Source organism: Rattus norvegicus, chromosome 2 (assembly GCF_021556685.1).
Source record: "Rattus norvegicus strain SHRSP/BbbUtx chromosome 2, alternate assembly SHRSP_T2T, whole genome shotgun sequence".
In the NCBI taxonomy this organism is placed as follows: Eukaryota; Metazoa; Chordata; class Mammalia; order Rodentia; family Muridae; genus Rattus; species Rattus norvegicus.
In genome coordinates, this window is record NC_141535.1 from 220,203,268 (window position 1) to 220,215,704 (window position 12,437).

Sequence of the window (12,437 nt, forward strand, 5' to 3'; positions counted from 1 at the left end):
TGTTTCTACTTGGTTGATTTCAGCTCTGAGTTTGATTATTTCCTGCCTTCTACTCCTCCTGGGTGTATTTGCTTCTTTTTGTTCTAGAGCTTTTAGGTGTGCTGTCAAGCTGCTGACATATGCTCTTTCCTGTTTCTTTCTGCAGGCACTCAGCGCTATGAGTTTTCCTCTTAGCACAGCTTTCATTGTGTCCCATAAGTTTGGGTATGTTGTATCTTCATTTTCATTAAATTCTAAAAAGTTTTTAATTTCTTTCTTTATTTCTTCCTTGACCAGGTTATCATTGAGTAGAGCATTGTTCAATTTCCACGTATATGTGGGCATTCTTCCCTTATTGTTATTGAAGACCAGTTTTAGGCCGTGGTGGTCTGATAGCACGCATGGGATTATTTCTATCTTTCTGTACCTGTTGAGGCCCGTTTTTTGACCAATTATATGGTCAATTTTGGAGAAAGTACCATGAGGAGCTGAGAAGAAGGTATATCCTTTTGCTTTAGGATAGAATGTTCTATAAATATCCGTTAAGTCCATTTGGCTCATGACTTCTCTTAGTCTGTCGACATCACTGTTTAATTTCTGTTTCCATGATCTGTCCATTGATGAGAGTGGGGTGTTGAAATCTCCCACTATTATTGTGTGAGGTGCAATGTGTGTTTTGAGCTTTAGTAAGGTTTCTTTTACGTATGTAGGTGCCCTTGTATTTGGGGCATAGATATTTAGGATTGAGAGTTCATCTTGGTTGATTTTTCCTTTGATGAATATGAAGTGTCCTTCCTTATCTTTTTTGATGACTTTTAGTTGGAAATTGATTTTATTTGATATTAGAATGGCTACTCCAGCTTGCTTCTTCTGACCATTTGCTTGGAAAGTTGTTTTCCAGCCTTTCACTCTGAGGTAGTGTCTGTCTTTGTCTCTGAGGTGTGTTTCCTGTAGGCAGCAGAATGCAGGGTCCTCGTTGCGTATCCAGTTTGTTAATCTATGTCTTTTTATTGGGGAGTTGAGGCCATTGATATTGAGAGATATTAAGGAATAGTGATTATTGCTTCCCGTTATATTCATATTTGGATGTGAGGTTATGTTTGTGTGCTTTCATTCTCTTTGTTTTGTTGCCAAGACGATTAGTTTCTTGCTTCTTCTAGGGTATAGCTTGCCTCCTTATGTTGGGCTTTACCATTTATTATCCTTTGTAGTGCTGGATTTGTAGAAAGATATTGTGTAAATTTGGTTTTGTCATGGAATATCTTGGTTTCTCCATCAATGTTAATTGAGAGTTTTGCTGGATACAGTAATCTGGGTTGGCATTTGTGTTCTCTTAGGGTATGTATAACATCAGTCCAGGATCTTCTGGCCTTCATAGTTTCTGGCGAGAAGTCTGGTGTGATTCTGATAGGTCTCCCTTTATATGTTACTTGACTTTTTTCCCTTACTGCTTTTAATATTCTTTCTTTATTTTGTGCGTTTGGTGTTTTGACTATTATGTGACGGGAGGTGTTTCTTTTCTGGTCCAATCTATTTGGAGTTCTGTAGGCTTCTTGTATGTCTATGGGTATCTCTTTTTTTAGGTTAGGGAAGTTTTCTTCTATGATTTTGTTGAAGATATTTACTGGTCCTTTGAGCTGGGAGTCTTCACTCTCTTCTATACCTATTATCCTTAGGTTTGATCTTCTCATTGAGTCCTGGATTTCCTGTATGTTTTGGACCAGTAGCTTTTTCCGCTTTACATTATCTTTGACAGTTGAGTCAATGATTTCTATGGAATCTTCTGCTCCTGAGATTCTCTCTTCCATCTCTTGTATTCTGTTGGTGAAGCTTGTATCTACAGCTCCTTGTCTCTTCTTTTGGTTTTCTATATCCATGGTTGTTTCCATGTGTTCTTTCTTGATTGCTTCTATTTCCATTTTTAATTCCTTCAACTGTTTGATTGTGTTTTCCTGGAATTCTTTCAGGGATTTTTGCGATTCCTCTCTGTAGGCTTTTACTTGTTTATTAATGTTTTCCTGTGCTTCCCTAAGTGTGTTCAGGTCTTTCTTGAAGTCCTCCAGCATCATGATCAAATATGATTTTGAAACTAGATCTTGCTTTTCTGGTGTGTTTGGATATTCCATGTTTGTTTTGGTGGGAGAATTGGGCTCCGATGATGGCATGTAGTCTTGGTTTCTGTTGCTTGGGTTCCTGCGCTTGCCTCTCGCCATCAGATTATCTCTAGTGTTACTTTGTTCTGCTATTTCTGACAGTGGCTAGACTGTCCTATAAGCCTGTGTGTCAGGAGTGCTGTAGACCTGTTTTCCTCTCTTTCAGTCAGTTATGGGGACAGAGTGTTCTGCTTTCGGGCGTGTAGTTTTTCCTCTCTACAGGTCTTCAGCTGTTCCTGTGGGCCTGTGTCTTGAGTTCACCAGGCAGCTTTCTTGCAGCAGAAAATTTGGTCTTACCTGTAATCCCGAGGCTCAAGTTCGCTCGTGGGGTGATGCCCAGGGGCTCTCTGCAGCGGCAGCAACCAGGAAGACCTGTGCCGCCCCTTCCGGGAGCTTCAGTGCACCAGGGTTCCAGATGGTCTTTGGCTTTTTCCTCTGGCGTCCGAGATGTGTGTGCAGGGAGCAGTCTCTTCTGGTTTCCCAGGCCTGTCTGCCTCTCTGAAGGTTTAGCTCTCCCTCCCACGGGATTTGGGTGCAGAGAACTGTTTATCCGGTCTGTTTCCTTCAGGGTCCGGCGGTGTCTCTGGCAGGGGTCCTGCCGCTCCTGGGCCCTCCCCCACGGGAGCCCAGAGGCCTTATACAGTTTCCTCTTGGGCCAGGGATGTGGGCAGGGGTGAGCAGTGTTGGTGGTCTCTTCCGCTCTGCAGCCTCAGGAGCGCCCACCTGACCAGGCAGTTGGGTCTCTCTCTCACCGGGTCTGGGAGCAGAGAGCTGCTGCGGGCCGGGATCCGCGGGTGTGGGACTTCCGGTAAACACAGAACATGCCCGGTCCTAGAGAAATTCTGCTTCCGTGTGTCCCAAGCTCACCAGGCAGCTTTCTTGCAGCAGAAAATTTGGTCTTACCTGTGGTCCCGAGGCTCAGGTTCGCTCGTGGGGTGCTGCCCAGGGGCTCTCTGCAGCGGCAGCAACCAGGAAGACCTGTGCCACCCCTTCCGGGAGCTTCAGTGCACCAGGGTTCCAGATGGTCTTTGGCTTTTTCCTCTGGCGTCCGAGATGTGTGTGCAGGGAGCAGTCTCTTCTGGTTTCCCAGGCCTGTCTGCCTCTCTGAAGGTTTAGCTCTCCCTCCCACGGGATTTGGGTGCAGAGAACTGTTTATCCGGTCTGTTTCCTTCAGGGTCCGGCGGTGTCTCTGGCAGGGGTCCTGCTGCTCCTGGGCCCTCCCCCACGGGAGCCCAGAGGCCTTATACAGTTTCCTCTTGGGCCAGGGATGTGGGCAGGGGTGAGCAGTGTTGGTGGTCTCTTCCGCTCTGCAGCCTCAGGAGTGCCCACCTGACCAGGCGGTTGGGTCTCTCTCTCACCGGGTCTGGGAGCAGAGAGCTGCTGCGGGCCGGGATCCGCGGGGGTCCCACTTCAGTTTTTGTACTATTATCTTACCCTTGGTATTCTCTGGGATCAATCTTCCTAATTTCCTTTACACTCTGTGTTTCTAACAGCCCCCTTATTCCTACGATATTATTACATTTGTTTTAATTTCTAAGATTATTTGGGCAGTTAATTCTAGCACATACATAAGTCCGTTTATTTATTTATTTATTTATTTTTGCCACCTGGCATTTGTATTCTTCAAAACGCTCCTTCTCCTCTTCCCTCAAGGCTCGTTGTGTACCTAGACTTACCTGTGTCTCTACATAAACCTGAGGAGTATGTGTGTGTGTGTGTGTGTGTGTGTGTGTGTGTGTGTGTATTTGTGTGTCAGATATAGAAATAGATACAGATATAGATAAAATACAGACATTGATTTATAGGTTATTGGAGGAAAACAGTTGGGTCCTCTCCCTCTGAGTTGTGTTCTTTGGAAAGCTAGCTACCCCCATTTCAATGGCTTTTACTCTGTGGGTTAGAAGACAAGAAAGACCAGGTGCTTAACTTGAAACAGCACACCCCCTTAGTGCCTTGGAGTCTCCTGCTGTCTGCTGATGTTTAAACTGAAAAGAAAATTATATGAATTCTAGGTTTAAAAATATAAAATGAAAAGAGTTAACCCCAAAAGGCCACAGACCCAGGGCTAAGCCCTGCAGCCAAGACTAGCAGGCCATAAAGATAAAGGAGCACAGGAAACACTGTTCAGGCAGGACTGACAAGCCATAAAAAAAAGGAATGCAGGAACCAGCCTGAGTTAATGGGACTGATTCATGGGACGTCTGGCAGGAAGACATCCCCCCCCAGCTCACTCAGGGCCATCCTCCAGACCCTGATAAGCCCCTACTTGTGCTTTTCAGCCATTGTGTCCTACAGAGAGTATTCCAAGAAACCGGACAGCCCAAGCCTAACCAGAGGTGTTTCAAATACAAATGCTCCATCAGTTTTGACAAACGTTTAAAAATAATGAGGACCTGAAGACCCTACCCTTCTCCTGATTTAGTAGCTCTGTTCCAGGAACCAGGGGGCCATAAAACCTTCTGGCGTCCCCTTATCTCCTGGAGCCATAAAACAATCCTGTAACTTGTGGTACATTCCCCTTTGACATCCCCCATCCCCTGGTGCTCACAGCCTCTGCCTTTAAATACTCTTTTTCCCAGCCTCTCGGGGTCGACACCTCTGTCTCCTGCGTGGGATATGTGTCGGCCCGGAGATCTCTGTAATAGGTCTCCGTAATAAACCTCGCCTTTGCTTATTACATCCAAAATGGTCTCTCTGTGTCTGGGGTCCGCGATTTCCCAAGACTTGAGTAAGGGTCTCTCTGCGTGGGATCTTTCATATTTATGGGGGCTCGTCCGGGATCTGCGCGACTACCCCAGACTCCGAAGACCCCTTGGAGGTGAGTTGGATGTTTGTCTGAGTGTTTCTGTGTGAGCGGCGCCGCATTCGTCAGTCTGTGTCTGTCTCTGTTTTGGTTCCGCCGTGTGTGTATATATGTGTGTCTTAGTACTGGTCAGTGTTAAGAGGGCAGATGGGTATTCCTGCCCTGTGGTAAGAGGGCAGATGTGTGTTCCTGCCTTGTGCTGAGAGGGTGGATGTGTATTCCTGCCCTGTGGTAAGAGGGTGGATGTGTATTCCTGCCCTGTAGGAGAGTGGATGTGTATCCCCACTCAGTGCAGCTGCCTTTGTGGTCCGTGAGGACCCCCTGGCTGCGGAAGGGGGGACGCCCCGGGCCCGCAAGGCTGCAGCCCCTGGAAGACGTTCCACGGGCGGAGAACAGTCGGGAGAGCCCGGCTATGGACAGTCAGGAGGACCTGACTCTGGTTTTCTGGAACAAAGGAGATGGAATGCTCCTTTTACCTAGGCGGGAGTGGACGAGGAATCCCACTCCGTCAGAGGTCGAGTTCGGCTGCCTATTTAAATATAGGCACGGACAAGTGTGCTTAGTCGTTAGGACAAGAGGACACTCTGGAATCCTGTTGGGAGGTGGAATCAGATGGTCCATCTCATCCCAAAAGCAGCTAAGGTTAAGCTGCAGTTTGGGCCACGTACTGAAGGTACCAGGCATCTGTGAAAGTTGGTTATAAGATGCTTTGTCTTGATATTGTTTGTCTGGCTTGTTTTCTGTGGTATTGTCGAGTGTCTTTTTGGCTTTTGTTTCGTTTTTGAATTTTGGACTGACGACTGTGTTTGAATTTTGGACTGACGACTGTGTTTGAATCTTGGACTGACGACTGTGTTTGAAATCATGAAACTGTTTGCTTTGTTCGTCAAAGAGTTTTACTTGGTCCTCTTGGTGCTTAAGTTAAAAGTTAAAAATAATTTGCTTGAGAGAAATTGTTTTCTGCCAGGGAGTTTTGTCTTTCTCTCTTGAGCCTCCTCCCCAAGGAGAGAGACCCCTCCCTTTACTCCCTTTGACCAACCTAGCTGCTGTTAACAGTTGTGTAAACAGACATTAACAAAAGCCTTGAGGAAGAAACCGCTCATAAATAAAAAAGTTCCCCAGATTAGGCCTCCGGTATGAAACAAGTATAGTGAGTAAGAAACTTAATTTTATGGACCCCGCTCTAGTGGCGGTGTGTTGGTTGATAGCCAACGTTAAGTTTTTAAAACATAGTGTTTTATCTGTGCTTGTGCTCGCAACACACAGTAGGGGGGAGCGAAATTAGCTGCGGAGCTGCTACAGCGAGCATGGGGACTTCTCAAGTCTCACCCAATTTTTCTGGCTCTTCAGGAGCTGTTTAAAAGAAAAAGGTTTAGGATAAAAAGAAACACTACAAAGAGATTTCTTAGTGAATTGCTACACCTTGGTTTGCGATCTCTGGGAATCTCATGGTGGACAGCTGAGATAAGCTGGAAAAGGATTTAAATTTTGCTTAGAAACAAAGAATCTTAAAGGTGGAGTTTCAGCCGGTATGACACTTAGTGCATAGCTGCCTAAAAGATCAGAAATGCTGTCAACAGGCTATAAAAAAGGGACAGGCTGTGTTAGAAATGCTACATGAAGAATGATCTAAAAAGGCTAAAAGTGAGGTGGGAGAGGACTCTAAGAAAAACAAGAACAAGAAAAGAATTTCTGCTTTTAGTGGCCAGACCTTCAACTCTTGCTCACAGAAAGAGAGTGCTCATTAGGAGAAGTTCTTTAAGGAGCCTGCCTTATCTGCTGGCCCTATTCCAAGAGAGGAGTCAGTCTCCAGCATTAAATTACTTTTCTCACTGGTCATCATTAGCATGGAGAATGCCTTTGATCCTATCCCCACAGCAGCCAGTTCCTGCCCCTATGGTCGAAATGTCCCAGGTTGGGGGGCAGAGAAGCCCCTAAAATAGTTTCAAAGAATCTACAACAAACTGTAAAGAACTTTGTTTTGTTTTGCCAGTTTGAATTTAGAATTCAGGCTTTGGCTGTGGCCGAGGTCAGGATTAATGTTTTCGTTTCCATGGGCCCTTAGCCCACTGAGACAGTTTGGTAAAGGACTACTACTACAGTCCTGATATTCAGAGACATGGAGAGAGCTATAGTTTTTTTTTATTAAAGGTTGGTACTATAGTATTAACAATCTCTTTATTAGATATAAGAGACAAGAAGCCCCAGGTGAACTGGTTACAATTCTTTTGTCAGCTGCTTAGTATCTAACACTCAGGTTCTATCGTCTCTCCATCCTTTTATTATTAGTTGTTACTGAAAGCCTAGTGCCATTTAGAGGATGGGTCTCTTGAGCGATAAAGCCACTGAGCTGACACTAAAGGAAGGTACTCCTTAAGGGAAAATCTAAGTCCAGAGAGACAACCTGTAACAGATAGACTGCCCCTCTGCTCACTTCTCTGTTTCACAGACACAAGGTCTTTTTGTCCAAGAAAGCCTCCTGGCTTAGCTGTGTGACTAAATGCTATTTGCCCTCTTCAGTGGACCTCTATTCTCAAGATTCCCTTGTTTTCTCACCATCCCATTTGAGATGCTTGTTAGTAACTGTTACAGGTCTTCTTTACCACCGAGGAAAGACAAAATCCTACTAGAGGCCAGAAAAAGTGTTCCAGAGATGGATGGAAGGCCCTCACTTCTGCCTGCTCTTTTCAGACGCCTAAAGGTAGGGAGTGCCAGGTCTGCCGCCAGGCTCCAAGGGTGGGTCTCTGAGGGGCTAAAAAATGCCCCACCAATCTGGCTAAGATAAAGAAAGGATATAAAGAAAAAGTTACAAAAATTTAAAGGGTTAAGTTAAGTTGCTGAGAGTTAATACAAGTTACAGAGAAAGAGGTAAAAAGAACAGAAAGCTAAAAAAAAAAAAGAGACAAAAAGAAGAGGAAGTTAGAGAGATAAAGAGAGATAAAAGACGAGAGAGGAACATATACTGGCCACAGTAGTTAGAGAACCTAGGAAGATAGTACCTGGCAACAGAAGAGAATTCCTGACTAAAGATCAGTGTGCCTAATACGAAGAAAAAGGATATTGGGTCAGGGACTGCCCCAGAAAGAACAAGAGGGGACACTGGAGAGCCTCTTGGTGCTGGCTATACACAGAGATAGAAGGGAAGCCCGCCCAGTTGTTTTGTGGATACAGGGACCCAATGCTCTGTGCTCCTATGCCCCCCTGTGGGCCAATATCCAAAGACCTTGAGTGCAAGGAGCTACTGACAACGAACAATACTTATGGACTGCCCGAAGAACAGTGGACCTTGGCGTGGGCCGGGTAACCCACTAGTTCATAGTCATCCCTGACTGCCCCCATCCCTTGCTCATGAGAAAATTGCTCTCCAAATTGGCTTGCGTGGGCTGAAATGGCTGGATGAGGCCATGTGTATACATATCTATAGACTGTGTATGTGGAGCTTAAGACCTGTCTCAGTACACCAGTAACTGATGCTGGGAGTTGAATGGCTTAGTGCTTTTCTGCCTGAAACACACCGTTCCTGCCAGCATGGCACTAACAATTATCACCCAATCCAGGACTTAAACTGTGATAGAGTGGCTGATAGAGTGTCCCTAAAGATGGGACCACTGGTCAGCTGCCATGGACTAGATTCTCCACCAGTTGGGGACAATCTGGTCACCTTGCTGCCCAATCCGGACCTGGAGCCACCACAGCACGAGTGTCAAACACTGACAGAAGCACATGGGTGGAGGAAAGACCTCTGCGACTGGCTGATTGACCCCTGCTGAAAGCCGAGGACCTTGTCCACAGATGGGAACAGTTCTCTTCATGAATGAAGGTCAGAGACAAGTGGGTGCTGCCATGGTGGACAACACAATGTCATCTAGAATGGCTGAACCTCTACCCCCCCAGCACATCAGCGCCACAGATATCTTTGCCATCTCTTAGATGCCCTGATGAAGCCAACAACTGTGAGTACTATTCATTGCCCAGGAAAACAGGAGGGAAGAGATTCAGTGACATGGGGCAGTGACAAAACAGATAAAGTGGCTCGGGAAATGGCTATACAGGAGCCTATCCTGGTTACAGGCCTGCAAGAGACAGCCACTGAGAACTAGGATTAGACTAAGGGATGGCCTCACTTAGAAAAGGCCCAAATTGCTTAAAAGATAAAGGACAATGGCACACTTGAGGGGAAGCTATACTCCCCAGAGAACAAAGAAAAGACTCACTTTGCCAAATAAAAAAATAGACTCATTTAAGAGATAAGAAGTTTGTCCAAATAGTTAAAATATATGTAATAGACTTTAAGATTTTAGCCAAGAGAGACAGTAAAAAATATAAGATATGTCAGTAAGTGAATGCTTAACAAACAAACAAGACAAAGAGACCTAGAGAGTTTAATAAAAAGTCGAAGTGAACTTCACTGAGATAAAACCAGAAAAATATAATCTCCTAGTGCTTGTAGATACTTTTTCAGAAATAGACAGAAGCTTTCCTCACCAAACGAGAGACGGCCTCTGCAATCATCAAGAAGATACTGAAAGAAATCTTCCCCAGGTCTGGAATGCCCAAGGTAATCTGGTCAGACAACGGCCCTACTTTCGCCGCCAAGGTAAGCCAGGGTGTGGCCAAGTATTTAGAGGTCGATTGAAAATTACATTATATCTACAGACCTCAAAGTTCAGGACAGGTAGAATAAATAAATAAAAATTTAAAAGAGACCCTGAACAAATTGACCATGGAGACTGGCACAGACTGGGTGACACTCCTTCCCTCTTGCTCTCTTCAGAGCAAGAAATACCCCTTCCAGACTCAGCTTTACCCCCTTTGAGATCTTATATGGGGCCTCAGCTCCTCTGACTGTATTAGATGATGTTACTGAACCAACATGTCATAGTAATAATGATTTGTGTGCCAGGCTAAAAGACCTACAGGTGATACAGAAAGAAATCTGCTCACAGCTGACAGCAGCCTATGCCCCGGAGACCCCTGAGACATCCCATCAGTTCCAGGTCGGAAGCAGCTACACTGAGCCCAGACACTCGATCCTCGCTGGAAAGGACCATACCTGGTGCTGCTGACCACCCTGACAGCCGTCAATTCTCAGCCCTCACCAGCCGTGTACTAGCTGTTAGGGCTGAGAGCTGGGACCTAGAGGGAAATTCAGTCATGTTTGTCCTGGGTTCTATCAAGATAGGTGTGGGATAGGCTTGATTTCTATTACAAATGATGTAACATTACATATGTTAATACTCCTAACACTTCTTGGGACTGTGCCTCAGGGATCACAACCTATATAAGTTTAGAAGTTCTGAAAGACAGTCATGACCTTGGTATATAGGTTTAGATAGTGTCCAGATAAAATCCTGATGCTAAAGACTTTTTAGCTGACCTCCAAAAATACCTAACCTCCCTCTCAGAGGTAGTCCTTCAAAATAAGAAAAGATTAGACCTGATATTCCTTAAAGAAGGAGTCTGTGTGCTACACTGAAAGAATGTTGCTTCTATACAGACCATTCAGGAGTAATTAAAGACTCCATAAATAAACTTAGAGAAAGGTTAGACAAAAGACAGACAGAAAAACACATCAGAGATAGTTCGAGAGCTAGTTTAGTAGATCTCCCTAGATGACTACCCTACTCTCTGCTACAGCTGGGCCATTATTAATAATTTTCTTGGTTTTAGTTTTTGGCTCCTGCGTGACAAACAGGTTAATTGCTTTTGTTAAAAATCGAGTGGGTGCTGTGCGGTTGATGGTTGTGAGACAACAGTACCAGTCAGTTAGGACAACTGGTGAGACCAAATACGAGACTTGATATCAAAATTCTAAGATTAGAATTATTTAGTAGGAGAAGACGGGAATGAAAAGAAAATTATATGAATTCTAGGTTTAAAAATATAAAATGAAAAGAGTTAACCCCAAAAGGCCACAGACCCAGGGCTAAGCCCTGCAGCCAAGACTAGCAGGCCATAAAGATAAAGGAGCACAGGAAACACTGTTCAGGCAGGACTGACAAGCCATAAAAAAAAGGAATGCAGGAACCAGCCTGAGTTAATGGGACTGATTCATGGGACGTCTGGCAGGAAGACATCCCCCCCCAGCTCACTCAGGGCCATCCTCCAGACCCTGATAAGCCCCTACTTGTGCTTTTCAGCCATTGTGTCCTACAGAGAGTATTCCAAGAAACCGGACAGCCCAAGCCTAACCAGAGGTGTTTCAAATACAAATGCTCCATCAGTTTTGACAAACGTTTAAAAATAATGAGGACCTGAAGACCCTACCCTTCTCCTGATTTAGTAGCTCTGTTCCAGGAACCAGGGGGCCATAAAACCTTCTGGCGTCCCCTTATCTCCTGGAGCCATAAAACAATCCTGTAACTTGTGGTACATTCCCCTTTGACATCCCCCATCCCCTGGTGCTCACAGCCTCTGCCTTTAAATACTCTTTTTCCCAGCCTCTCGGGGTCGACACCTCTGTCTCCTGCGTGGGATATGTGTCGGCCCGGAGATCTCTGTAATAGGTCTCCGTAATAAACCTCGCCTTTGCTTATTACATCCAAAATGGTCTCTCTGTGTCTGGGGTCCGCGATTTCCCAAGACTTGAGTAAGGGTCTCTCTGCGTGGGATCTTTCAAAACCAACTTTGGTTGCCTTTGGGAGGAAGCTTGGCTGGGACTGTTGCTTTCTGTTTAAAGTATATAAGCATGGCAGTATATAACCTGGTAATTTCCAGACATTATTCAGTCCTTAAACACTCTGTGTCTGTGTGTGTCTATGTGTTTGTCTTTATGTGTCTGTTTGTGTTTGTCTGTGTGTTTATGTGTGTTGTGTCTGTGTCTAAGTCTGTGTGTGTCTGTGTGTGTCTATGTGTGTGTTTGTCTTTGTGCATCTGTGTGTGTTTGTCTGTATTTATGTGTGTGTTTGTGTGTGTCTATGTCTGTGTGTGTCTCTGTGTGTGTTTGTCTTTGTGTCTATCTGTGTCTCTGTGCGTGTCTATGTTTGTGTCTAAGTGTGTCTCTGTGTGTGTCTGTTTGTGTTTATGTGTGTCTCTGTGTGTATTTGTCTGTGTCTGTCTGTGTCTATGTATATGTTTGTCTTCGTGTGTCTGTGTGTTTGTCTGTGTGTTTATGTGTGTGTTTGTGTGTCTATGTCTGTGTGTGTCTGTATGTCTATGTATGTGTCTGTGTCTGTGTCTGTGTGTTTGTGTGTGTCTGTGTGTGTATGCGTGTGCGTGTGTGCATAGAGTACATGTGCACAGGTGTGCTAATGCCTATAGAATCCAGAGGCCAACCCCAGGTGTCATTTCTTAGGCACAATTGCCCTTTTCCTTTTAAAGAAAGTCTCAAGTAGGCTGTGAGCCTGGAAATCAAACTCGTGTCCATAAGATACAAATAAGCATCTCATCAACGGAGCCGTCTCTTGGACCTATGCACTCTCATGTCACTCTAATACCCCAGATGGGCAGCACTTGATAGAAGTTAGACACAGAGTAATGAAAATCTCCTGTCCTCTTTCTTT

At 45.0% G+C, this 12,437-nt stretch overlaps 1 long non-coding RNA gene across 1 annotated transcript; it reads left to right on the plus strand.

Annotated features, from left to right (window-relative positions):
* Nucleotides 1–4,899: 4,899 nt before the first annotated feature.
* Nucleotides 4,900–11,475, plus strand: LOC148006763 (uncharacterized). The gene is made up of 2 exons (XR_015676921.1): nt 4,900–4,950; nt 9,839–11,475. It is a non-coding gene; the product is annotated as an uncharacterized LOC148006763 (long non-coding RNA).
* Nucleotides 11,476–12,437: the final 962 nt, after the last annotated feature.